Below are 22,511 nucleotides of genomic sequence, written 5' to 3' on the forward strand. Positions count from 1 at the left end.
AGCTGCAGCTTGTCAGCCTCCTGAATGTCAATTGTGAATCCAGCGAATCCCCCACCGTTTCTCATTGGAATCGATTGTGTTCCACGTGGCGCCAGTGCAAGCCCCTTAACAGTAGCTGAATCGGTCCAGGTGCGGCGACGGTTTTGCTGTCGTGGAAGTCCACAAATTCCTACCACCGTCAACACTTAGCCTCAGGAACGGAGAATCCAGCCACAGAACTATTTATTTCAGGGAGCAGGAAAATATCTCCGCAAGCATTTGAGAAAGATTGCAATAAATATATTACTGTTGATGAAGTTATATTTTTGAGAACATAAGGGCATAAAAACAGACTGCTGCTGTTCAATTTCATGTTGTTTTGTAATACATAACAACACAGCACATTGGAAGTGAATCTTAGGAAATAATAGATGTTGAGAAATAAAACATATTGGGAAATTTCAAGAATGTGATGACAAAATAGGAACAAGCAGCAGGAGGTCATTCAGGCCCCAGAGGCTATTTCACCAGTCAATTTGATCATGGCTGATCTTTATTTTAATTCCATCTTTCTATGCTCTGTAATCTCCAATGCTTCTGACTAACAAAATCTATCCATCTCAGTTTAGAACATTTCTTTTTTTTAAAACATTTTATTGAGGCATTTTAAATAGTGTCACACGGGAGGGTTTAAACTAGTATGGCAGGGGGGTGGGCACGGGAGCAATAGGTCAGAAGGTGAGAGCATTGAGGGACAACTAGGGAATAGGGACAGTATGGCTCTGAGGCAGAGCAGACAGGGAGAAGTTGCTGAACACAGCGGGTTTGGTGGCCTGAAGTGCATATGTTTTAATGCAAGAAGTATTACGGGTAAGGCAGATGAACTTAGAGCTTGGATTAGTACTTGGAACTATGATGTTGTTGCCATTACAGAGACCTGGTTGAGGGAAGTGCAGGATTGGCAGCTAAACGTTCCAGGATTTAGATGTTTCAGGCGGGATAGAGGGGGATGTAAAAGGGGTGGCGGAGTTGCGCTACTGATTCGGGAGGATATCACAGCTGTACTATGGGAGGGCACCTTAGAGAGCAGTGAGGCTATATGGGTAGAGATCAGGAATAAGAAGGGTGCAGTCACAATGTTGGGGGTTTACTACAGGCCTCCCAACAGCCAGTGGGAGATGGAGGAGCAGATAGGTAGACAGATTTTGGAAAAGAGTAAAAACAACAGGGTTGTGGTGATGGGAGACTTCAACTTTCCCAATATTGACTGGGACTCACTTAGTGCCAGGGGCTTAGACGGGGCAGAGTTTGTAAGGAGCATCCAGGAGGGCTTCTTAAAATAATATGTAGACAGTCCAACTAGGGAAGGGGTGGTACTGGACCTGGTATTGCGGAATGAGCCCGGCCAGGTGGTAGAAGTTTCAGTAGGGGAGCATTTTGGGAACACTGACCACAATTCAGTAAGTTTTAAAGTGCTGGACAAGGATAAGAGTGGTCCTAGAGTGAATGTGCTAAATTGGGGGAAGGCTAATTATAACAATATTAGGCAGGAACTGAAGAACCTAGATTGGGGGCGGATGTTTGAGGGCAAATCAACATCTGACATGTGGGAGGCTTTCAAGTGTCAGTTGAAAGGAATTCAGGACCGGCATGTTCCTGTGAGGAAGAAGGATAAATACGGCAATTTTCGGGAACCTTGGATAACGAGAGATATTGTAGGCCTCGTCCAAAAGAAAAAGGAGGCAATTGTCAGGGCTAAAAGGCTGGGAACAGACGAAGCCTGTGTGGAATATAAGGAAAGTAGGAAGGAACTTAAGCAAGGAGTCAGGAGGGCTAGAAGGGGTCACGAAAAGTCATTGGCAAATAGGGTTAAGGAAAATCCCAAGGCTTTTTACACATACATAAAAAGCAAGAGGGTAGCCAGGGAATCTGTGTGGAGCCAGAGGAAATGGGCGAGGTACGAAATGAATACTTTGCATCAGTATTCACCAAAGAGAAGGAATTGGTAGATGTTGAGTTTAGAGAAGGGTGTGTAGATAGCCTGGGTCACATTGAGATCCAAAAAGACGAGGTGTTGGGCGTCTTAAAAAATATTAAGGTAGATAAGTCCCCAGGGCCTGATGGGATCTACCCCAGAATACTGAAGGAGGCTGGAGAGGAAATTGCTGAGGCCTTGACAGAAATCTTTGGATCCTCACTGTCTTCAGGTGATGTCCCGGAGGACTGGAGAATAGCCAATGTTGTTCCTCTGTTTAAGAAGCGTAGCAAGGATAATCAGGGAACTACAAGCCGGTGAGCCTTACTTCAGTGGTAGGGAAATTACTGGAGAGGATTCTTCGAGACAGGATCTACTCCCATTTGGAAGCATATGGACGTATTAGTGAGAGGAGGCATGGTTTTGTGAAGGGGAGGTCGTGTCTCACTAACTTGATAGAGTTTTTCGAGGAGGTCGCAAAGATAATTGATGCAGGTAGGGCAGTGGATGTTGTCTATATGGACTTCAGTAAGGCCTTTAACAAGGTCCCTCATGGTAGACTAGTACAAAAGGTGAAGTCACACGGGATCAGGGGTGAGCTGGCAAGATGGATACAGAACTGGCTAGGTCATAGAAGGCAGATAGTAGCAATGGAAGGATGCTTTTCTAATTGGAGGGCTGTGACCAATGGTGTTCCACAGGGATCAGTGCTGGGACCTTTGCTGTTTGTAGTATATATAAATGATTTGGAGGTAAATGTAACTGGTCTGATTAGTAAGTTTGCAGACAACACAAAGGTTAGAGGAATTGCGGATAGCGATGAGGACTGTCAGAGGATACAGCAGGATTTAGATTGTTTGGAGACTTGGGCGGAGAGATGGCAGATGGAGTTTAATCCGGACAAATGTGAGGTAATGCATTTTGGAAGGTCTAATGCAGGTAGGGAATATACAGTGAATGGTAGAACCCTCAAGAGTATTGAAAGTCAGAGAGATCTAGGAGTACAGGTCCACAGGTCACTGAAAGGGGCAACACAGGTGGAGAAGGTAGTCAAGAAGGCATACGGCATGCTTGCCTTCATTGGCCGGGGCATTGAGTATAAGAATTAGCAAGTCATGTTGCAGCTGTATAGAACCTTAGTTAGGCCACACTTGGAGTATAGTGTTCAATTCTGGTCGCCACACTACCAGAAGGATGTAGAGGCTTTAGAGAGGGTGCAGAAGAGATTTACCAGAATGTTGCCTGGTATAGAGGGCATTAGCTATGAGGAGAGGTTGAATAAACTTGGTTTGTTCTCACTGGAACGACGGAGGTTGAGGAGTAACCCGATAGAGGTCTACAGAATTATGAGGGGCATAGACAGAGTGGATAGTCAGAGGCTTTTCCCCAGGTAGAGGGGTCAATTACTAGGGGGCATAGGTTTAAGGTGAGAGGGGCAAGGTTTAGAGTAGATGTACGAGGCAAGTTTTTTTACGCAGAGGGTAGTGGGTGCCTGGAACTCGCTACCGGAGGAGGTGGTGGAAGCAGGGACGATAGTGACATTTAAGGGGCATCTTGACAAATACATGACTAGGATGGGAATAGAGGGATATGGACCCAGGAAGTGCAGAAGATTGTAGTTTCGTTGGGCAGCATGGTCGGCACGGGCTTGGAGGGCCGAAGGGCCTGTTCTGTGCTGTATATTTCTTTGTTCTTTGTTCTATATATATACATAATCACAAAACTACAAAAGCTAGCCCCGGCAACCACCCCCGCCTCCTTACATCCCCCAGCAAAAGACCCCACTCATTTCGATGCCACCCCGGTACCCGCCTCCCTTTTCCAACTTATTACCCCCCGCCCCCGCAAATAAAAAGTAAACACCCACTCCACCTCCCCCTGCTGACTCAATACTCCTTAAAGAAATCGATAAACAGCTTCCACCTCAATGTGAACCCCTCCTCTATCCATCGAATGGTAAACTTAATTTTTTCCAAAGGCAGGAACTCTGCCAAATCACTCACCCATACCCCCTGCGTTTGGCGGTTCCGAGCCCCGCCAACACAGCAAAATCCATCTCCAGGCTATCAGGAGGCAAAGGCCAAGATGTTGGCCTCCCCCCCCCACCCCCACCTGTACTCCTGGTTCCTCCGATACTCCAAATATCGCGACCTCTGGACTCGGAGCTAACTTCTACCCCCAAAATCTTTGACATTATGTCCAGAAATCCCTTCCAATCATGCCCAAAAAATATGCACATGGTTCGACGCCCCCCTCCCCTGCACACCACCCACACCTATCCTCCACTCCCGCGAAGAACCAACTCATCCTGGACACCGGCATGTGGGCTCAATGCACCATCTTAAACTGGATAACACATAGCCTAGCACATGACAAGGACACATTCACCATCCCCAGAGCTTCCCTCCACACTCAGGCCCCCAACTCCTTCTCCCACTTCTGCCTGACCTCCTCCAGGAGAGAACACCCCCATCTTCAGCTCCCCATACGTGCCCTCCCCAATGTCATCCTTGGACAGAAGCTTATCCTGCAGCACTGGGGTCAGCAGCTCCGGAAAGGACGGCACCTCCTTCCTAATAAAGTCCCTAATCCATAGATAGCTGAAACTGTTCCCCTTTGATAACTGGTACATCTCCTACAGCTCTTCTAGATCTGCAAACTTTTCCCACACAAACAAATCCCTGAAGTACTCTATTCCTACCTACCGCCATCCCTAGAAAGTCACATCTAACCTCACAGGCATAAACCGATGATTGTCACAAATCGGCACCCACAGCAACAAGTCTTCCAATCCAAAGTGCTGTTGAAACTGGTTCCAAACCCTCAGTGCTGATACCATCACCGGACTTGTGGAGTACCGAACCGGCAAGAACGGAAGGGGCAGCAGCCACAGTGTCCTCAAGCCGGTCCCCTTACACAAGGCCGCTCCATCCACCTCCAAATCGACCTCTCCTCCACCGCCCATTTCCTAGTCATTGCAATGTTTGCTGGCCAGTAGTAATTCAACAAACTCAGCAATGCTAACCCCACCGCCGCTCACACCCCAACACCCCACCCCCCAGTAGATCCCCCTCCAAATCACCCTCCTTACCCGCCGAGCTTTCCCCGCCCACACAAACTTCACGGTTAGCCCATTCACCTTCCTAAAAAAATGACTTGGGGACAAAAATTGGGAGGTTCTGAAACACAAACAGAAACTTTGACAGTTCTGTCATCTTCACCATCTGCACACACCCCACCAAAGACAGGGACAGCACAACCCACCTATGGAAGTCCGCCTTCATTTGCTCCACCAACCGCGCCAAGTTCAACTTGTGCAGCTGGGCCCAACTCCAGACCACATGTATCCCAAGATAGCGAAAACAGCCAAACTCACCCAGAATCACCATGATCCTATCGAAGCTCCAACTGGGTCCAAAATAATCAACAGGAGGTCATCTGCGTACAAAGAAACTCAGCCTCGTTGGTACCCCTGCTTCAGGTGGGTATCCTGAAGAAACACAACGTCCGTCTTCAAACACCTTAAATGAATGAAAACACGTGACCGTTTGACCGGTGCCATTTAAACCCCGTACATGCCACGTAATCAACCAGGTCAGGGCACCCCCCCCCCACTCACCAATCAGCCAAGTCCCCTCTTTGGCCAGCTTGACCAGATCCATGCCTCACTCATCCTCGGGCCCTCCCGATGCCCGCCACAATCTCCTCTTAATCTACTTCGCTACAACAACACCACTCACGTCAGCATCCCCCCCCCCACCCCTCCCCCCCCCCCCCCCTCATAAATGGAAACAAAGAAAACTCATCCACCCCTCCACCACTCCCTCCTCAGGTTGACCCCCCCCCCCACTCCCATTGACTAGCCCACCATCTAGAATGGTGACCCCCACACGAGGCCTCCACTTGCCCCTATTCCCCACAACTGCCTTTCACCAGTAAATCCCCAAATTGAGTAAAAGCCCCCCCAAAAAATACATTCACCCACTCGGCACCCATATTCATTGAATACAACAATCTGCTTGTCGTGTATACCCACATTTTCCCCTCTAACATTTCCAAAGTTCTGTGTCCTCACACAATTTCCAGTCCGTGGTATCTCATAAATTCACTCGCCTCCTCCTGTATGTCAAAATAAAACTCTCAATTCTGGTGCATGACCCACAGTCGAGCAGGAAAAAACACCCAAACCTCACACCTTATAGAGGGCAGCCTTAACCCAATTATAACCGGCCTGCCGGTTGGCCAACTCCACACCCAGGTCCTGGTAGATCCTCAGCACGTTTCCTTCCCAGGTGCACATTATGCTTTCCTTCACCCACTTCAATATCTTCTCTTTGTCAAGAAAACAATGCAGCTGCCCCACCAACACCGTTGGCGGCTCCCCCGCCTTCGGCCACCTCCTCAGTGCCCTGTGCGCTCGAGCCACCTTGGGCAAACGGTCAAAGACCCCCTCTCCCTCCAACTTCTCCAATGTTCTCGTCACATACTTTGTGGCCTGTGTTCCCTCGATCCCCTCAGACAGCCCCACGATCCAAAGATTCTGCCTCCACCTTCTCCCTCAACCACGTATAGCTATCCGCGATGAGCACCATCTCCACCTCCAACGAGGCCAGCCGATCCTCATGCTCTCCCACTGACTCCTCCACCTTCTGGAGTGCCAGACTCAGCACCCCCAGCCTCCACTCTCTCAATATTCACTCGAAGCGGCTCCACGACATTTGCTAGGTCTTCTGAGGCCTCCTGGCTCTGCTGCTGGAACTTTGCATTCAAAAAGTCCACAAGCTGTTCGGTAAAGACCCCCAGAACCCTCCATCATCTTTTCCTGTGTTGTACACTGAATAAACCTTCGCTCAAGCTGCTGCCTCCTTGTCTGGTAAGCCATAAACCGGCCCCACCGATGAAGTACTGCAATTCCTCAGTGCTCATTCCCCGCTTAGGTCCCTTATCTAACACCTATCACGGGTGACATTTTATAGCAATGCGTTTCTCAACGCTGCGAGCTCCAGGAAACATGAGGCTAAAAGCGCTCACTATGGAACTTTATTCTTTGTTAGTTGAATTGCGCTCTACATTTGTATTCCCTTGAGTGTAAAACATCTAATCGAGGTGCATAAAGTGGTTAAAAGGTTGGGAAAGTGAAAGACATGGGGCATAGTCTTAAAATTAGAGTTAGGCTTTTATGGGTGATATTAAGAGGCACTTTGTCACACAAAAGGCAATGAAATCAGGAACACTCCCCCCAAAAGCTACTGAAGTTGGGTGAATTGAAAAATGCTAAATTGAGATTGGAAAGGTTTTTGTTAGGTACGGATATTAAGGTTACAGAACCAAGAGAAAATAGATGGATGTAAGATGTAGGTCAGCCATGATCAAGTAAAATGATGGAACAAGCTTGAGAGGTTGAATGGCCTACTCCTTATCCAATGTCCAGAATGAAGCTTTCATATGACAGTCAGTTGCTTTCTTCAGGTTTTTTATTTCCCAACATATTTCATTTCCCAACACCTTTTATTTTTTTCACATTCACAACGGCTGTTCTAAACTGCCATGTATTACAAAACATGAAAATGGGAACGTAGATCAGTCAACATTAGTCAGACTACCCAAATTTCACAATTCTGGACCGAGAACTATCATTACAAAAATCCCCAGGTAAGTCACAGCTCCCTCTCATTGAAGTTGTTGTTCAATGTACATTTTCACAATGAAAGATTTTATTGGCAAAAAATGAAAAACAACATCAAGTAACGATACTCCCCACCATAGTGTGTAGTGGCACTCCTGTTACTTCCATTTGTGACTTGCAATCTTTCCTGGAACCACTGCTGCCATAAAGTGCAGAGTGTAAATGGAAAACTTTTTTGGTTATATTTTTCAACTCTGGTGAATATCTTTGTTGATTCGTGCAAAGGACGAGCAGGTTGAAGAAGCACCTTCAACAGGACACATGGGAGCACCAAGACGGCCTCTCAGTCTGGTGGACCATGTTCAAAGTCTGGTGCATCAATGCAAGTTACCAATGTTCACCCGTTTGCTTCAAACCTTCGGTGTCTTCTGCCACAAGATAGCAGGGGCAAAATATGTTTTTTTTAAAACGTATAGTCCGTCGGGGGGTGAAGTGGAATTACATGTTCAGTCTTTTGGGTGGTCTGATTGTCCATGTTAACCTTCTCAGCTCCGGCGGTGGTGTGGCGGATACGGTCGTCCTCGGTGGGGGTATATCCGGGAGCACGGTTGTCTGAGCCTTTACCCGTGTTGGAGCAGGGGGGGTATCCGGGTGACTAGGGTGATTGGCGCCGGCTGGGGGGAAGGGGGCGCTATGGGGGCGGCGCTGTCGGACACGGCAGCCGGTGCGGGGAGGGGAGCGTCAGTAGAAGGGGGGCGTCGGTGGGGGAGCCAGCGGGTGTCAGGTCTCGCAGGGAAACGGTGTCTTGCCTGCCGTCGAGGTGCTTGACGTAGGCGTATTGAGGGTTTGCGTGTAGCAGTTGGACCCTATCGACCAGTGGATCTGTCTAATGGCTCCTCACGTGCCTCCGGAGTAGAACTGGTCCTGAAGTCGTCAGCTAACGTGGAAGCGAGACCCCAGAGGTGGACTTCCTGGGTAACACAAACAGACGATTGTGAGGGGTCTCGTTCGTGGCCGTACATAGGAGTGACCTAATGGAGTGTAGGGCATCGGGTACGACCTCCTGCCAGCAGGCGGTTGGGAGACTTCTTGACCGTAGGGCTAGAAGGACAGCCTTCCAAACTGTTGCGTTCTCCCTCTCCACCTGCCCGTTTCCCCGCGGGTTATAGCTGATCGTTCTGCTCGAGGCGATGCCCTCGCTGAGCAGATATCGACGCAGCTCGTCGCTCATGAACGATGTACCCCGGTCGCTGTGGATATAAGCGGGGAAATCAAACAGGGTGAAGATGCTGTGCAGTGCCTTGATTACGGACACCAAGGTCATATCGGGGCAGGGGACAGCTTATGGGAAGCGGGAGAATTCATCAATGACAGTGAGGAAATAAACGTTGCGGTTGGTGGGCGGGAGGGGGCTTTGAAATCCACGCTTAGTCGCTCAAAGGGCCCAGAGGCCTTTACCAGGCGAGCTTGTCTGGTCGGTAGAAGTGCGGTTTGCACTCCGCACAGATCTGGCAAGCCTTGGTCATGGTCTTGACCTCCTCGGTGGAGTAAGGTAGGTTTCGGGACTTGATGAAATGGGCAAGCCAGGTGATACCCGGGTGACAGAGGTCATCGTGGATGGCCCTCAGGCGGTCTTTCTACGCGTTGGCGCAGGTGCCGTGGGACAGGGCATCTGGGGACTCGATGAGCTTCCCCGGACGATATGTAATATCGTATGTATAGGTGGAGAGTTCTATCCTCCACCTCAGAATTTTATCATTCTTTATTTTGCCTCGTTGTGGGTTAGCGAACATAAAGGCGACTGACGGTTGGTCGGTGACGAGGGCGAACCTCCACCTCTGATGCACGATCAATGACCACTAAAGCGAGGTTGTAGTCCAACTGAAGGCTTTAATAAGCTAGATGTTTCCCCCAGCATCTCAGGTACAGAATGAGGGCTGCTGGGGCGGCACGGGTTCTTATACCCCGCCTATCAGGGCGGAGCTATTATACACTCTACCCCCCCTATCAGGGCGGAGCTATTATACACTCTACCCAATAGCAAGTATAGAGGTTCTACCAATGGTACTTTAGCCTCTCAGGTACCGTAATACCTATAATACCTGTGGTAAACCACTGTGTTCCTATATTAAGGGTTGTACGGTAGAACCTGCACTACAAGTTCACCTGGGCCCCGCATGTTAGCTCCGCCCAGGAGCGGGTTATAAATATGCGTGGCCTTTAGCTCGCAGCCATTTCGTCAGCTGCTGTAGGAGGCCACACTTCAGAGACTAATAAAGCCTCAGTTTGAATTCAACTTCGTCTCCAGCCAAATTGATCGTGCCTCAATACCACAGCCTCCTTCTCGACTGCAGAGTGTCGGATTTCCAAGGCAGTAAGATTTCGGGAGAAAAACACTACTGGTCTGCCCGCCTGGTTGAGGGTAGCAGCTAGGGCGACGCCTGATGCATCGCTTTCAACTTGGAAGGGGATGGTTTCGTCCACTGCGTGCATGGCGGCCTTGATGATATCGGCCTTGATACGACTGAAGGCCGACTGAGCCTCAACCGTCAGGAGAAAAACCGTGGTTTTAATGAGTGGTCGGACTCTGTCCACATATCTAGGGATCCACTGGGCGTAATAGGAAAAGAGCACCGTTTGAGTGCCTTGAGGCTACGGCGGAGGGGAAGTTCCTTAAGGGGGCGCATGCGGTCGGGGTCTGGGCCTAGGACCCCGTTTTCCACAACGTAGCCGAGGATGGCTAGTCGGGTTGTGTGGAACACGCATTTTTCTTTGTTGTAGGTCAGATTGAGGGCCCGGGCGGTCTGGAGGAACTTCTTCAGGTTTGCTTCGTGGTCCTGCTGGTCATGGCCGCAGATGGTGACCCCTGTCCAAGTACGGGTATGTAGCCCCTAAGCCGTATTGGTCCACCATTTGATCCATCGCCCTTTGAAAAACGGAGATTCCGTTTGTGACGCCACAAGGGACCCTGAGGAAGTGAAAAAGCCGACCGGCTGCTTCGAAGGCCGTGTAGTAGCGGTCCTCCGAGCGGATAGGGAGCTGATGACAGGCAGATTTTAGATCGACCGTGGAGAATACCCGATACTGGGCGATTTGGTTCACCATTTCTGCTATGCGGGGAAGTGGGTACGCATCGAGATGCGTAAAACGGTTTATGGTCTGACTATAGTCCACTACCATTCGTTACTTTTCCCCAGACCGGACTACCAATACTTGTGCTCTCCAAGGGCTGTTGCTAACCTCTATGACCCCTTCTTTTAGTAGTCGCTGAACCTCTGACTTGATGAAAGTCATGTCTTGGGCACTGTACCGCCGACTCCTGGTGGTGAGGGGCTTACAGTCGGGAGTGAGGCTCGCGAAGAGGGGGGGTGGTGCAACTTTAAGTGTTGCTACATACCGTGAGTGAGGGCAGGGGTCCGCCGAACTTCAGTGTCAGGCTTTGGTGGCTGCACTGAAAGTCCAGGCCGAGCAGCAGGGGGGCGCAGAGGTGCGGGAGGATATAAAGTTTAAAACGGGCGTATTCGGCGCCTTGAATAGCGAGGTTCGCGACACAATACCCCGTGATTTGGACTGAATGAGACCCAGATGCGAGGGTGATAGTTTGGGAGGCGGGATAGGTACGCAAGGAGCAGCATCTTACCGTGTCTGGGTGAATAAAACTCTTCGTGCTCCCGGAGTCAAATAGGCAGGGGGTGTTGCACTCTTGATTTGGACCTGCATCATTGAATTCCGCAGGTGTTTCGGCCGTGATTGATTGAGAGTGATAGCTCCCAGTTGCGGGTGTCATGATATTCAAACACACACATCATGATAGACACACCAACAGACAAATCAGAACACACAACACCACAACCAATCACAGACAAGGACAGGGACAGTATAAAAGGACAAACACGACACCTGGTGGCCAGTAGAGCTGGAGACCAGGACAAGGACAGGACCTGTTACACTACACACTCAGGGAGACACCACGTGCAGAGTATCTAGACCGAATTGTATATAGCAGTTGAAATAAAATAGAGTTGTACCAAATACAACTGTGTTGGTTCATCTGTGCATCAGAGCACCCAACACCACATGGTACAGGAGTGGTCGATACCTGCCGGCATACCTCAGTGTACAGAGACAACCAGCAGTACCCAGGCAAGATGTATTGGCTCCTGGTTCCGCAGCCGTTCCAGTGCCACGGCGATCTCCGCGAAAACTGGCGGCAATTCCGGCAAGCGTTTGAATTATTCCTGGTGGCAGCTGAACTCAAAGACCTGACTGATGATGAAAAAATTGAATTTCTCCTCACCATCGCCGTGCAAGGGCAAAAGAAATCTTCACAAAATTCAAGTTCTTCAGGAGGCAACAAAGGTACGATTACCAGGCAGTACTGAACAAATTTGCCAAATACTGTGAGGAAAACGCACTCCAATCGGCAAGTGAAGGTAAGAAAAGCGGCAGTACTCACCTCGTGGCCGGGATCCCGGAGGCCGAATTCCCAGAGGCCGAAATCCCAGGCCTGAGAGAGATTTGGGTCGAGGTCGGTGGCCATCTTGCTAAAGGTATCACGCTAGCACAGTTGCGCAAGCAGTGCGCAGAACCGGAAGTTTCGGTTGCGCCTGCGCGAGACGCTGCGCATGCGCAGTCAAGAAAACGGCCATCAGTGAAGGAACAGCGATCTGCGCATGCGCAGTCGCTTCCTACGTGCTACATACCGAGCGTCAGGATGTCAGAGGCCCCAGACCGCACCAATTTAAAGGGGAAACGTCCCAAATCCAATTTAAAAGGGAAACATCCCAAATCAAAAAAACAAAAATCTGTTAAAGCTGTAAAACAACCTTCCCTCACCTGGAATGACAGCACATTGCCACAAATTGACCCAGGAGATGAATTTGACCTCCGAAGAACCCTGCAACAAGCAGTTACCTACACACAAGCCGATGATTCCGACCTCGAATACTTCGATACCGATCTTTACATTTTTTCTGGACCTTTCGAGCCCAATTACAACTCCGTGGTCCTATACGACTACGACTCGGACGAACCTTTCGTGTTGAACATTGGCGACCCTCACATTGAATCCGACGCAGATGCGGATTCATTTTTCGGATTTGAAGATCTTCAACCCAGCAGATATGACGTCCCAACTCATCAGTGCAGGATGATGCTGCAGCCTGAAATTAGGAGACAGGGAGCGGTGCAAGCCCACAGAGAGCGGCCTGCTGCCACACAGAGCATGGTCCATGTCCCGCTCAGCGTTCCCGACTCTATGAAAGAAGACATGCAAGACTCCAGAGCGCAGTCCTTGCATGAACAAGAAGTGACTCCAGAGTCACAAGCCTCCACAGCGAGCTCGTGGACAGACTCCACGATAGAAGGAACGCAAGACTCCAGAGCGCAGTCCTTGCACGAACAAGAAGTGACTCCAGTGTCGCAAGCCTCCACAGAGAGCTCGTGGACAGCCTCCACGATAGAAGAAACGCTTGACTCCGATGCGCAGTCCTTTCAGGAACAAGACCATGAGGGTCTAGCAACCTCCCCTGACCAACCAGCGGCAGACGATGCAAGTCTGTCATGCTCACATGAACAGCAAGGAGGCTATAACAGCCTACCATGCTCCACTGCACAGCAGCATGAACATGACGGTCTCTCATGCTACAATGAAGGGCACAGCGCTGATGACTGTTCAAGCCCAACTGAAGACAAGCCAAAGCAATCGCCTCTTCTAAGCCTGAAGAAAAAAGGTTTATGCGCTGACCTTCAGGATCATTATAGCCGAACAGAGATTAATAATGCTGCATGGTCACAGAAGGATGCTGAGGATTTGCTAAAGAAATTACTTGTATGTTTAACTTGCAAGGAGCAGACTGAGAATTGCCAGTGTTTTAGTACGGATCGAAAAAATGGACAAGACATTGATCCTCAGGTAATGGAAATAACACTACCTGAATCATACCTACAGCAGGGACAAATGTCTCCCTTCAACACAACACCGCAAAGTCCCAACTTCGGAGACCAGCAATTAGTCAGTAATGAGTCTTCAAACCTTGAGGGGAACATTAATTGCATTGAACCTATACACACTCCACTGATAAATGAGCAAAACATTGGAGCAAGAATCCTGAGGACACCGACATCGAGTAGCCAGATAAAGAACTTAAAACCCGCAGCAGTTTCAAGTGAACCAATTGTGCTTTCCACTGATGGTGAAGATGCAGATAAGGTCGACCCGTCTATCCATTGTACCACACTAACCCCAGAGATTAAGCAGTTATGTCTGGGGAGTACAATGTGGGCAATTGAGAACACTAAAAGACAGACTGTGACTATGCCAGTCCCAGCAAAATCAGACCCAGAGACTATGAAGGCATGTACATTAAACAAAGATACATATGAAGTCACGGAAAAGAAAACTGAAACGGAATGTTCTTTGGAACATAGCACAATGTCGAAAGAAACATTGGATCCAATATTCGAGGCTATACATATGGGAGAACTTGAGGGTAATAAACAAGGTTCTGCAATGTCTTGGGGAAGATTTAAAATTCCAAAGAAGAAAAGCCCAAATGAAGGACAACGGCAAGACAATGACAGTCCACCGCCATGGTTTGCACCACCAGATGAAAACTCTGACAATTTACCCAACCCTAGTGAACAGCAAGCTGCCAGTGAGGATCCATCCATGGGGTGTGAGACGAGTGACGGCGGCGTCCCACTTCCCATGCAGGGGGTGCAAAGTGACGGACCTCGCCTAGTGCGTACGGAGGCACTCAACGATCACGGTGGGACCACTGACAACTGCGGTGACACCACACCACTTCCACCCTCAATGGCTCGAACCTCTCCACTAATCAATGCACTCCTGCATGTCCTGACTCCACAAGTGCAGCTTCACGAAATCTCAGCTGCCTCCAGTGAGCCTGCTGGGACTCCGGATGGGGAGCATCGGCGGAAGACGGACCGGACTCCAGATGGGGAGCGGCCAGGCGCCGACTTTGATTCACGTACCCCAGACTTTGCTCCAGACGGGCAGTGTCGCGGCCTCGGTGGTGGCACGCTCAGGGTGACAGCGGATGCCACAGCGACAGGGAATGGATCACGTGACAATCACACTGGGTCAGCAATAACAACCAGCACCGACAGTCCAAGACGGATACACCAATTTACACCACAGCTATGTCGACACATTTGGTCCACACCAACAGTGCGGCCAATGACAGCTCATGCTGGACAGACCCAGTATTCAAGCCTGCAGCAGCCAGCAGTCTATGCAGCATATTCTCAAACAGGCTAGCACTACGGATTGCCCACTAATGGAATCAAGACTGAAGGAGGACAACCGCCAGTGCAATCTGCACTACAGACTGGATGCCTTAGTTACTGCCCAGGATTTGCTGCACCACAGCCTAGCCACATAGCGTTTTCCTATCTGATGCAAGGTTCTAGTTTCACACCATCACCAGACATTGATGCGAGCAGCAATTCTCTCTCCAAGGCGACATGCTTCGATGCTTCTCAGTGTAGCACACAATGACTTACGAGAGAGACGAGTAGTGATGAAGTCGATGAGAACCACCACACTCAGCAGAATCACCTTTCCAGCACAGCTTGTGGCCAGAACCAGCATGCACAGTCTCAGCCGACTTCAACAATTGGCACATTCATCGCCTTGCATGATATTAGTGATGGTACCTCTTCAATGGCAACGACCCATCAGCTACAAGATGCCATCCAACAGCACCACCACAAACATAAAAAGAAAAAAGACTCCACCTCGTTCCTGGTATGCATGGCGGATGGATTGGTGCGTAGGCGCAATCGGCGAGCCTTGCGCCGCCTTCCACGCTCGCAACTGAACCGTGCACACACGCCGGATCCTCCACTGGTTCCCAAGGATGACTTCGTGGAGCTGCCACGGATCACACCCCTTCCATCGCCACCCGTGGCCAGGCTTGCACATCAGCCGGTGGTTCTTGACCCACCCTTGAGGCGGTCAACCCAAATTCGTCGCACACCTATTAGACTGGACTTATAACACTGTTCATACGTTTAAACGTTAAACACTACTGTATTACCTGTTGTGGTTTTATCGTTCCAGATATCGTTTGACCGGACCACTATTCAAAGTTTTTTTGCATTCATGTTTTGTTATGGTACAACCTCGTTAGCATGACGCACCCGACATCGCCCCATGTATATAGTTACGTCGTATGCACATGCTGTAAATAACACACACACACTCTTAGATGCACACACGACACAATTATATTTATAACCAAGTAGGCACATATCTTTGTAAAAAGGGGGGATGTCATGATATTCAAACACACTCATCATGATAGACACACCAACAGACAAATCAGAACACACAACACCATAACCAATCACAGACAAGGACAGGGACAGTATAAAAGGACAAACACGACACCTGGTGGCCAGTAGAGCTGGAGACCAGGACAGGACCTGTTACACTACACACTCAGGGAGACACCACGTGCAGAGTATCCAGACCGAATTGTATATAGCAGTTGAAATAAAATAGAGTTGTACCAAATACAACTGTGTTGGTTCATCTGTGCATCAGAGCACCCAACGCCACAGCGGGTAGTCAGAGTCCTCGGTTGAGTCGGACTCACAAAATGGCTGCCGGAGTCGCAAAATGGCCGCCGCCGTCGGTCGCACGTGTCGGATTTTGAAGATGGCCACCCCCATGACTCTCACGAGGCCAATGACACATCAGAAGTGGGCGTGTCCGGCCAGCGCGCAGCCGCGTTGCGGGGCCTGTGGGCCCGGGAGTTCGATTTCTGGGCCTGATGAGACTTTTGTTTCTGGCCTTTGGGCCCAGCCAGGCAGACCTTTGCGAGTGCCCCTTCTTTCCGCAGGCGTTGCAGAAAGCAGAGCCGGCTGGGCAACGCAGGTGTGGGTGTTCGCCTTGCCCACAGAAATAGCACGGTGTGCCCTCGGTGTGAGCGGGTCGCCGCACGGCGCAGGCCTGTAGCGTGGCCGAGTCTGCATGGGATCAAGAGGGGTTCACAAGGTCCGCAGAGTACGTGCGGAGATTATGGTGGGCCGCTTCCAGAGAAGAGGCGAGCATTACCGTGCCTTGGAGATCCTTTGCCCCATCTTCTTGGAGCCGTTGCCTGATGTACGTGGATCGGATACCGTACACGATCGCATCACAAATATGTAAGTACATATGGACTTCTGCCGTCACCTCTTTGATGCACGTTCAATGACCACTAAGGCGAGGTTGTAGTCCAACTGAAGGCTTTAATAAGCTAGATTTTCCCCATGCAGCTCAGGTACAGAATGAGGGCTGCTGGGGCGCCACGGGTTCTTATACCCCGCCTATCAAGTCGGAGCTATCATACACTCTAACCAATAGCAAGCATACAGTTTCCACCAATGGTGCTTTTGCCTATCAGGTACCGTAATACCTATAATACCACACTCTTTATGATGGCAGTTCCTGGCAAGCGCGGTGAGTCTCTCCAAGTATTCGTCGAGCGTTTCCCCGGAACGCTGGCGGCAGGTCGAGAGCAAATGTTGAGCGTGTACCTCGTTTATCAGCTTAACAAAGCGCTTCTGTAGGATTTCGACCAATAGCAAGCATACAGTTTCCACCAATGGTGCTTTAGCTTATCATGTACCGTAATATCTATAATACCACATTCACCCCCGATTTAAAAAAGAGTCCGGCGGGGGTGGTGGCCAGAAATTACAAAACATAACAACATGGTATAATTAGTTATGGAGGTACCGTAATACCTCCATACAGTGTTTAGTAACTATTTACAAGTCTGGTATCTGTGTACATTTGGGTGGGTGAGGGATAGATGGCTGACGTCTTTTATGGAGTCATTGGGCGGAGGGGGGTGAGGCGACAACTTTGAGGGGACCTGGAAGATGGCCGAGACAGGGACTGAGAGAAGCTCATTGAGGTCTGGATGTGGCTGGATATGGACCCCCCCCCAGACCAGACTGATCTCTTGAATGTGAGAGTGTTCGCACACTTCAGTAGTTTAAAGGCAGACATGGAGCTAGATTCTCCGTCCCGCTGCGCCAGATTTCTGGTTCAGCACGCCGTCGGGATTCTCCGTTTCGCTGGCTGGTCATTGGGTTTTCCCATTATGGGACAACCCCATGCCGTCGGAAACCCTCGAAACACCCCTAGGTATTTCCCCAGTATACACATCAGAGGTGGAAACAACCAGCTGTTTACCACATCCCGTGACCTTTGATGCCCTTGGCGGGTGCCTCCTGGAGAGTCTGGGTTAGGGGGTCCCGCCGCAATTGCTGGCAGCACATGTCCCGCTATGCCGCACTGTACGGGGTGCTGACTGCGAGACGCCGCATTGACGGGTGGAACGCAGGAGAGCTGGTGGCCGCCGTCGCCACTCCATGGGATAGGTCCGGGTTGGCATCCAGTACCCCCTCCTCCCGGTCAGTGCCCGTAGGGCCCTGGGGTTCACCTAGGGATGGAGGGGCAGCTGGTTCGAGCCCCAGCTGCCACTGCGTTTTCTGGCTCTGCCAGCCCTGGCAGCTCCCCAATGTCTGCAGCATTGGGTCGATGACCTCGGCGATGCTCCTCAGTGGTTGGACATGCTCTGCAGTGCCTCGGCAATGCCTACCTGCACCTGGGACAAGCTCCGCAGTTCCTGGGCTAGTCCCATTCGAGACTGGGACATGTGCCACAGCACCTTGCACTGGGTGACATCCCGCAGCGAATCAGGCATTCTGCCGAGACCCTCAGCCATGGCCATCACCAACTGAGCCATGCCTTGGACGCCTCCACTCATGCTGCTGACATCGGTTATGGACCTACTGGAGAGTCACTGACAACCACCTCTGAATATCATGGCCGCACCCTATCATCTGCATCAGCTCCGGGTAAACCTGGTCCAGAGGCTCAGCATCTGACTGGGGCCTAGTTGGGTCCTGGGATCCAGCAGCCCTCCGACTGCTGTATCGCCTGGGTGTTCCTGCCTCCACCTGATGTGCATCTGCAACTGTGAGGTGCTCACCAGAATGTGCCCCTGAAGCTCTGCTTTTTTCATCGAGTCATTAAACATTTCAACCAGGGGCGGCCCCAATACTTTGGTAAACTTTTTATAGAATTCCACTGGGAATCGGCGGATCTCAGAGTCTTCCCAGATTGCATCCGTCTAATGCCTCCCATCACCTCCTCCAGCCCAAGTGGGGCTCCCAACCCTTGTATTTTCCCTTCCTCCACCATGGGAAGTTTAAGCCGTATAGAAACTGCTTCATAACGGAGGCTCCGATCAGTAGAGCCCCTGATAGCAGACCTTGAATGCTCCATTCCCTTCCTTGGGTCAATGACCACCCTGTCCCAGAGTCCTTTATCCACCCAATCTCCTTCTTCGCAGCCTGTCGCCTCAGCTGGTCATTTGATTTTTGATTTGATTTGATTTATTGTCACATGTACCGAAGTACAGTGAAAAGTATTTTTCTGCGGCCGAGGGAACGTACACAGTAAGTACATAGTAGACAAAAGAATAATCAATAAATAATATTGAAGAACATTGTTAGTAATTATATAAGACCAGGAAAATAGTTTCAGTACGTCAGAACGTTGATAGGAGATAAAAGAAAAGGGGACAGGGCAGAAAGTTGCCATGCACCGGCGCCATGCACAAGCATCGTGCACAAGCATCTGGCTTGGTGGACAAGCAGCCCACTGACTTTTTCTCCGTGTTCGTAAAGTGCACTCCTGGCCCGGCTCAATTGACCCACCGCTTTCTCGGTTGATATAAGTTCAAACTCCCTTTGGAGCTCCTTTCTCTCCTTCAATGAATCTTCTTCAGGAGATGCCGAGTACCTCCCATTGACTGCTCAGATGGCTTCCACCACCCTTAGCCTTTCCATCCTTTCCAATGAACCTTGATCGAGATCAGGGGCGAAATTCTCCCCCAACGGCGCGATGTCCGCCGACTGGCGCCCAAAACGGCGCCAATCAGACGGGCATCGCGCCGCCCCAAAGGTGCGGAATGCTCCGCATCTTTGGGGGCCGAGCCCCGACATTGAGGGGCTAGGCCGGCGCCGGAGGGAATTCCACCCCGCCAGCTGGCGGAAACGGCGTTTGTTGCCCCGCCAGCTGGCGCGGAAATGACATCCCCGGGCGGCGCATGCACGGGAGTGTCAGCGGCTGCTGACAGTTTCCCGCGTATGCGCAATGGGGAGAGTCTCTTCCGTCTCCGCCATGGTGGAGGCCGTAGCGGAGGCGGAAGGGAAAGAGTGCCCCCGCGGCACAGGTCCGCCCGCGGATCAGTGGGCCCCGATTGCAGGCCAGGCCACCGTGGGGGCACCCCCCGGGGTCAGATCGCCCCGCGCCCCCCCCCCCAGGACCCCGGAGCCCGCCCACGCTGCCTTGTCCCGCCGGTAAATACCTACTTTAGTTTACGCCGGCGGGACAGGCAATTTCTCGGCGGGACTTCGGCCCATCCGGGCCGGAGAATTGAGCGGGGGGGCCCGCCAACCGGGCGGCCCGATTCCCGCCCCCGCCCAATCTCCGGTACCGGAGACTTCGGCAACTGGCGGGGGCGGGATTCACGGCGGCCAACGGCCATTCTCCGACCCGCTGGGGGGTCGGAGAATGACGCCCCAGGTTTTTTTTGATTAACAATTTTATTAAGGCATTTTGGCATAGTAAACAACAACAATACAAAACAGTGTGCAAAGAACAATCAACATAGTGCAAAAACCAGCTCCCCTCCTACAAGGTCTCGCCTAACTAACCCCATAATCTACGTTGCCCTAATCCCCCCTCCCGCTGCTCTTCCCCGCCACCCCTGCTGACGATTAATTTTCCACGAAAAGTCAATAAATAGTTGCTATCTCCGGGTGAACCCTGACAGTGACCCTCTCAGAGCGAATTTAATTTTCTCCATACAGAGAAAGCTCACCATGTCCGATAGCCAGGCCTCCGACTTCGGGAGCTTTGAGTCCCTCCATGCCAGCAGTATTCGTCGCCGGGCTACCAGGGAAGCAAAGGCCAAAACGTCAGCCTCCTTCTTCTCCTGGACTCCCGGGTCCTCCAAAACCCCAAAAATTGCCACCTCAGGACTCATCACCACCCTTGTTTTCAGTACCCGGGACATAACGTCCGCGAATCCCTGCCAATACCCCCTGAGTTTTGAACATGCCCAGAACATGTGGACATGGTTGGCTGGTCCTCCCGCATATCTGACGCACCTGTCCTCCAGTCCAAAACATTTACCTATCCGGGCCACTGTCATGTGGGCCCGTTGGGCGACCTTGAATTGAATCAGGCTGAGCCTGGCGCATGTTGCGGTCGCGTTAACCCTGCTCAACGCCTCCGCCCCCAAGCCCTCTTCTATCTCACCTCCGAGCTTCTTTTCCCACTTAAACTTCAGCTCCTCGGTCTGCGTCTCCTCTGCCCCTATAAGTTCTTTGTATATATCTGAGACCCTCCCCTCCCCCACCCATCCACTGGACACTACCCTGTCCTGGATCCCCCTAAGTGGCAGGCGTGGGAAGGATGGAATCTGTCTGAGTAGAAAGTCCCGCACCTGCAAGTACCTGAAATCATTCCCTCTCACCAGCCCAAATTTCTCCTCTAACGCCCTCATGCTCGGGAAGCTCCCTTCCAAGAACAGATCCCCCATCCTCTGAATCCCAGCCCTCCGTCATGTTCGGAACCCACCGTCCATATTCCCCAGGGCAAACCGGTGATTGTCGCAAATTGGGCACCAAACTGATGCTCTCACTTCCCCCACATGCCTTCTTCATTGGCTCCAAATCCGCAAAGTCGCCACCATTATAGGGCTTGTGGAGTACCGTGCTGGCGGGAGCGGCAGGGGCGCCGTAACCAGGGCCGCCAGACTAGTGCCCATGCAGGAAGCGGCCTCCATCCACCCCCAAACCGACCCCGCACCCACCATCCACTTCCTTATCATAGTTATGTTGGCCACCCAGTAGTAATTACTAAGGTTTGGCAGCGCCAGCTCCCCTTCCCCTCGGTTCCTCTCGATCATCACTCTCTTCCCGTACCAGCCTCCCCGAACAGGCGCCGGAATGTGGCGACTAGGGGCTTTTCACAGTAACTTCATTGTGACAATAAGCGATTTTCATTTTTCTTTTTTTTTTCACGCACGGGGACTTTCCCGCCCACACAAATCCCATAATCATTTTATTGACATTCTTAAAAAAGGACCGCAGAATGAAAATGGGGAGACACTGGAATACGAACAGGAATCCCGGGAGGATCGTCATTTCGACCGTCTGCACTCTCCCCGCTGGTGTCAGTAGGAGTACATCCCACCTCCGGAACTCGACCCTCATTTGATCCACCAACCGAGATAAGTTCAACTTGTGCAACCGGCCCCAGTCCGCGCCACCTGTATCCCTAAATATCTAAAACTGTCCCCTACTAACCTAAATGGCAGCCCTCTCAACCTACCCTCCTGGCCCCTCGCCTGGACTACAAACAACTCACTTTTTACCATGTTCAGTTTATACCCTGAGAGCCGGCCGAATTCCTCAGGATTCCCATGATTCCATCCATCCCAGCCATTGAATCCGTGATGTATAAGAGCAGGTTGTCGGCGTATAACGAGACTCTGTGCCCCCACCCCCCACCCCCCCCCCCCCCCCACCCCCGTACCAGCCCCTTCCAACCCCTAGAAGCTCTCAGGACAATTGCCAGCGGCTCAATTGCTAGCGTAAACAGCAGTGGGGAGAGGGAGCACCCCTGCCTTGTCCCTCGGTACAGTCTAAAATAGTCAGACATCATCCTATTCGTCCTTACACCCGCCTCCGGAGCCTGGTACAACAGCCTGACCCAGTCGATAAAGCCCTCCCTGAACCCAAATCGTCTCAGCTCCTCCCATAAATAGTCCCACTCAACCCGGTCGAAAGCCTTCTCGGCATCCATTGCCACAACTACCTCTACCTCCCTACTCT

Source organism: Scyliorhinus torazame, chromosome 1 (assembly GCF_047496885.1).
Source record: "Scyliorhinus torazame isolate Kashiwa2021f chromosome 1, sScyTor2.1, whole genome shotgun sequence".
In the NCBI taxonomy this organism is placed as follows: Eukaryota; Metazoa; Chordata; class Chondrichthyes; order Carcharhiniformes; family Scyliorhinidae; genus Scyliorhinus; species Scyliorhinus torazame.